Genomic DNA, 6,000 nt, shown 5'->3' on the forward strand with positions numbered 1-6,000 from the left:
AAGACCTGGGCACTTGACTTAGAGTGAATTCTTCAAGTGTCCCAACTTCAGCTTTGACCGCCTGCAAATATTTTATCATGGCCGGATGAGTGGCCTCGTACATCCCATTGACTTGGAGTACGACCAATTGTGAGTCCGAGCAGGCGTCAATTTTCTTTGCCCCTGCTGCCTTACAGTACCGAATGCCAGCAAGCAGGGCTTCATATTCGGCCTCATTATTAGAGACCTTGAACTTGAATCGTAGTGCATATTCATATTTGTCCCCTTCAGGAGACTGACAGATAATCCCTGCACCACAGCCGTTCGCAGTGGAGCTCCCGTCCACATACACTTTCCAAACCTGACTAGTATCATCCGGAACAACCGGCCTTGTCATTTCCACAATAAAGTCGGCGAATGCTTGCCCCTTTATTGCTTTCCTGGGTTTGTAAGTGATTTCTAATCCTTGCATCTCAATCGCCCATTTAAGCATTCGTCCAGAAGACTCCAAGGTTGTCAGAGGCCGCTTGATCGGCTGGTCAGTATAGACCACTACCGCATGTGCCAAGAAGTAGGGTTTCAATTTCTTGATGGCCATGTAAAGAGCAAGGCCAAATTTTTCAACCATGGGGTACCGAAGCTCAACGTTCCTGAGAACATGGCTGATGAAATAGACCGGGAGCTGAGTGCCGTCTCTTTCAACTAAGAGAACAGCGCTGAGGGCATGATCGGAGACGGCCAGATACATGAAGAGCGTCTCTTTGGGCAAAGGGCTAACAAGCCTCGGCAAAGAGTGCAAATGAGTTTTTAACCTTTGAAAGGCCGCCTCTGCGTCATCTCCCCATTCAAAATTAGTCTTCTTCCTAATTGCCTGGAAGAAGTAGAGACACTTATCGCCTGACTGACTGAGGAATCTCCCCAAGGCCGCCAGACAACCTGTAAGCTTTTGAACCTCTTTCACAGTACGGGGCGACTGCATGTCGATGACCGCCTGTATTTTCTCAGGGTTGGCCTCTATTCCCCTTTGATCAATCAGGAATCCGAGAAACTTCCCAGATTCAACACCAAAGACACACTTTTTTGGATTTAGCATGACCTTGTGCCGCCTGAGTGTGGCGAATGTTTCTCGGAGATCAGCAAGATGATCCGCTTGTTGTTTGGATTTGACTATCATGTCATCAATGTATGCTTCTACATTCCTCCCAATCTGATTAATAAAGACCGTATTAATTATTCGTTGGAAAGTAGCAGGCGCATTCTTCAAACCAAACGGCATCACAGTATAACAGAACAACCCCTGATCAGTGACGAATGCTGTCTTCTCTTGATCTTTTTTCCACAGGGGGATCTGGTGGAAGCCTGAATAGGCGTCCATAAAACTCATGAGGGCATGTCCGGCTGTTGAATCGACCAGACTGTCGATTTTTGGCAATGGATAACTATCCTTCGGACATGCCTTGTTCAGGTCAGTGTAGTCAACACACATCCGCCAAGTTCCATTCGGCTTTTTTACTAACATAACATTAGCTACCTAGTCAGGGAAGTTACACGGCCGAATGAACTTGGCGTCCAGCAGCTTTTTAACTTCAGCTGCTGCCGCCTGACTTCTTTCTTCGCCGTGATTTCTCTTTTTTTGCCGAACGTGCTTCTTTTTGGGATCCACGGCGAGTTTGTGGACAGCGAGATCCGGGCTGATGCCAGGCATCTCTTCCACTTCAAAGGCAAAGATGTCTTTGAATTCTTTCAGAAGCTGGTGTAAGCTGTCACCTAGCTTAGAAAATGCAACCGTCCCCACCTTAACAGTCCGCTCTGGCCGAGTGTCGTCCAGAGGGATATCAATGTGTTCACCAGTCGGCTGGGGACGGAGATCGTCTGACCTTTCCCCGGTCAGTGATTGCTACTGCTTCTCTTTTTTGACCACCACCAGTTGATCAATTTTTCTCTTTTTCTCAGCTGGTGGGGCCGCCTGGTCTTCCCTGTTATCATCAAGGTCGACTGTTTGTTTGCCCCGGAAGGTTGCTGCAACCGCGGGCTTGATATCCGAGAGGTAGCACTCCTGAGCTGTCTTTTGGTCCCCGTTAAGGGAACCGACTGTGCCATCATCCCTTTCATACTTAACAAGCATGAGAGCAGGAATGATAACGACCTTGCACTCGTTCAGAGTGGGTCGACCAAAGATGAGGTTGTAGGCAGTAAGCTCTTCAACCACGAGGAAATGGATGGTCATATGCCGACCGTTTCCCTTTTGCCCCAGTCGGATGGGTAGATCTATCCGTCCGACTGGGTGCACAAGTCCTCCCCCAAACCCTACAAGGGTGTGGGAGACCTCCATCATGCTGTCTGGCTTGTACTTGAGATTGGACAAGCATTTGAGGCTGATGAGATTAGAGGAGCTGCCTGTGTCGATCAAGATTCGACCAACCAGTTGGTTGGCCACTTTGCATTCAATGACCACAGGGTCATCATGCGGCCGACGGACTTTGCCTCTGTCCTTTTCGGTGATGATGACTTCGGGGAAGGCGGATGTGCCTGCCGCCTCTCCCTCTTCAACAGAATGGATCATCTTTTTCAGATGATCCTTGGTGCCCCGAATGGTCGGGCCACCCCCGGTGAATCCGCCTGCTATGGTATATACCGGCTCTTCATCGGTGTCGGTACTAACAGTCGGCTGGGGAGCCTGTTTTTTAGGCTGCCCCTGATTCGCCTTTGAAGTCACTTTGGACTTCACATAGGACTTCAGCTGTCCTTTGTCGGCCAGACGGTCAAGCTCTCGTTTGAGGCTGAAACAGTCGTTGGTGTCATGGCCGATGTCTTCATGGAAATGGCAATGTTTATTTTTGTTCCGATTTTCAACGGAACCTCTCATTGGAGTCGGCTTCTCAAGGGTCAGCTGATCCTTTACTTCCATCAAGATGGAACAGCAGTCCGTGTGGAACTCGTACCTTAGAACGTACGGTTTCCACTCTTTCTTCTTTTTCTAGGCCGGCTGATCAGAGTTATCCACGGCCCAGACTTGCTTTTTCTTTTTGCTCTCTTCTGGCTTAGGGGCCGACTGAGCAGGCCGACTCTCCTTTTGTCGGTCGGACCTCTTAGAGTCCGACTGTCTGTTGGAGGAGCAGAGCTCGGTCGCCTGTATATAGGCTTCCGCCTCTCGCAGTGCTCCCTACAGGGTGAAAATTTGTTTTCGGACAAGTTCATACTTGAAAGTAGAACCGTCCTTCAGACCCTTGAAAAAGTCTGTGAAGGCGACCTCATCAGACAACCCATGGATCTGGATTCGCACCAGATTGAACCGCCTGACATAGGAACGCAAGCCCTCTCTATCTCCCTGCTGCACATTGCCGAGATCAAGGCTTGTCTTTTTGGCAGGGATGTTCATAGAGAAGTTGGAAGCAAACAAGAACGCAAGCGTCTTGAAGCTATTGATGCAACCAGCCGACAAATTGCCGAACCACTGCTGGGCTATGCCCTTCAGGGTGGCTAGAAAGCAGCGGCACCATGCGGCATCATCCAACCCTTGTAAATACATGAGGTGGGTGTATGCTAGCAGGTGGTCTTCGGGGTTGGTGGTCCCATCATAGGTTCCAACCAACACATTTTTAACCTTAGCCGGCTGTTCGGCATTGGTTATTTCCTTAGAGAAGGCAGAGGGTTGATTTCCAAGGTGCTGCAGCCTAAGCTGCCAATCCATGGGCTGATAGCCGCATGCCGCCTGTCCTCCAAGGAAGGCAGGCTGGATGTAAGGTTGAGCAGGCATTTGGTACAATGGCTGAGCCATGTACGGAGCCGGCTGAATTACATGAGGTCCAACTTGAACCCGGGGGCTGCTTATTGGAGTCTTATGCACAGATTGTGAATACCTCGAGGTATTCTGGAAGCTGTCGTGATAAGTCGACGTTGAGGCCGACTCCGAAAGCTCATTCCTCTTCTGCTCGATGTAATGTCGAGCATCAGAGAATGTTTTCTTATTACCATTCGGCTGAACATGCCGAATGGCTTTTCTTGCAACCGTTTCTGGGAAACGGAGTCTTGAAAGGTCAAACTGAGGCCGGGCCTTTTCCTTAGGATGAGGAGTCGGCTGACGGTCCCTGACCGATTTGTGCTTGCCCGTCTGGGCTGACTTCTTGGCCGACTGCTCCTTGGCAGGAGTAGCCGACTTCTTGTTGGTGAGTTGTTTTATCTCTCCACGGAGAGTGCTCACAAGCTTCATGAGCTCGTCTCTGGTTACCGGGTCTGACCCTTCCGTCTGGGTAGGATCAGCCGGTTTCTTTGGATGTCCGGCTGGTTTGCTCGGAACATTCTGAGAATGAGGACGCTCCAGCTTTTCCTTGCTGCGGATGCGCCTGGAGATGAGGGACCCATCTCTGGCAGTATAGGTTTCAACGTCACCGTCGTCACCTGAGTCATGGTCCGACTGGACCAATACTTCTTCCAGGGGCCGATTGGTCTCTGGTGGCTGTCTGGTCTCCGGTGGCCGATTGGTTTCCGGAGGCCGATTGGTTACAGAAATTGGTACAGTTTCCAAAGAGGCCATCTTAGAGGTACTCTCCCCACAGACGGCGCCAAATGTTTCGGGGTTTTTTGAGTCCCTTGGGAGAGTTACAACACTAAGACTGGATGCTCGCTTGGATGCCTGTACCTGCAAAACAACGGAGCACCGAATGGTCAGTGGTCCGCCTCCGAAGCTTAAGTTAGTCTAAGTCCGAAGAATAAGGTGCGGAATGAAAAGGTTATCTGCTCGGATTCCGAGCTCGGGTGTACTGTTCTCTTGAGAGTGACAGTTCTGACAATGATTGGTAATCACTGAATATTCCTCATAAGGAGTGTAAAAGGTTTTGTTGTACGTGAAGACGTATTGAATCCCCCCCATAAATGAGGAGGTCATCTCCTATTTATAGGCTTCTCGAAAAACGTGCACTTCCTAGGGTTTCGTGCCCTAGGGAATATTCACGCATCTTTTACAGACCTCGGGATTTGGGCCTGAAAGCCGCCAATCCCAGGTCCTTTTATCCATCTGCCACGTGTCGTTCCCTGGGAGGTCCAAGGTGGCGCCCCTTCCAGTGACACGTGGCGGACTCTGATTGGGCCAACTGGCCTAGGGTATTTTTACCCAAAACAACGGTATTTGAATAGAGTTTTTAAATTATATTGCCAATAAATTCAATTTTGAATTTTCATTTGCTATATTAATTTAAGCAGACTATTTGATCTTTAATGCTTCAATATCCATTATTATTGAGAAGGTTTTGTGTGAGTCCCTTTCACGTGAGTCCAATTTATAATGCATACTCCCATAGTCCCATTCCCTACCCACTGTCACCGCTCAACCCTATCGGCAACCGACGACCATTCCCTTTACAGGATGTTTGGTGCGTGGGAATAGGAATTTGAGTAAAATACTCCATAGGTTGGGATAAACAAGGAAATTTAATATGTTGTGGGGAATTCATAAATATATGGCCATGTCAGTTGAAATCAAGTAACAAAAAATCGTGCACTGTATAAGCTTTCCTCTAGCAGGACTGCAGGAGTCATATGGATGGACATTATTCTCTGAACCCTCAGAATCATTATCACTATCTGAATTTGAACCGGTAACACAATATCGCAATATTATGTTTAATTTATAATACAATAGTTTTGACAATGCAGTGAAGAGTTCACCCAAAATTGAAAGATGACAATAAAATTCTACAGAGTACTAAGAATTCCAAAGAAATACTCCATAGGCAGGAAATTATTGACTGAAAAATTAGAATATAGTCTAAAAAATTTTACAGTTACCTGCAGACGAAGTATCATCATCAGCTCCATCTTCTTGAGTAGAACGAACATCTTTCAAATCAATTGTTATCTCTAGAATATGTTCAATCTCAAACCAGCCTTCACCTCCCTTCATGCATCTCTTTTTCAATAAAGGACAAGCATCTATTTCAAGAGTTTCTATCGACTTTGACAATGCTGGTCCATCTGACAGAGATTTTAGCACTTTGCAGTGGCTTATTTATAGATGCTTCAAGG

This window comes from Chenopodium album, chromosome 15 (assembly GCF_948465745.1).
Source record: "Chenopodium album chromosome 15, dcCheAlbu1.1, whole genome shotgun sequence".
Taxonomy (NCBI): domain Eukaryota; kingdom Viridiplantae; phylum Streptophyta; class Magnoliopsida; order Caryophyllales; family Amaranthaceae; genus Chenopodium; species Chenopodium album.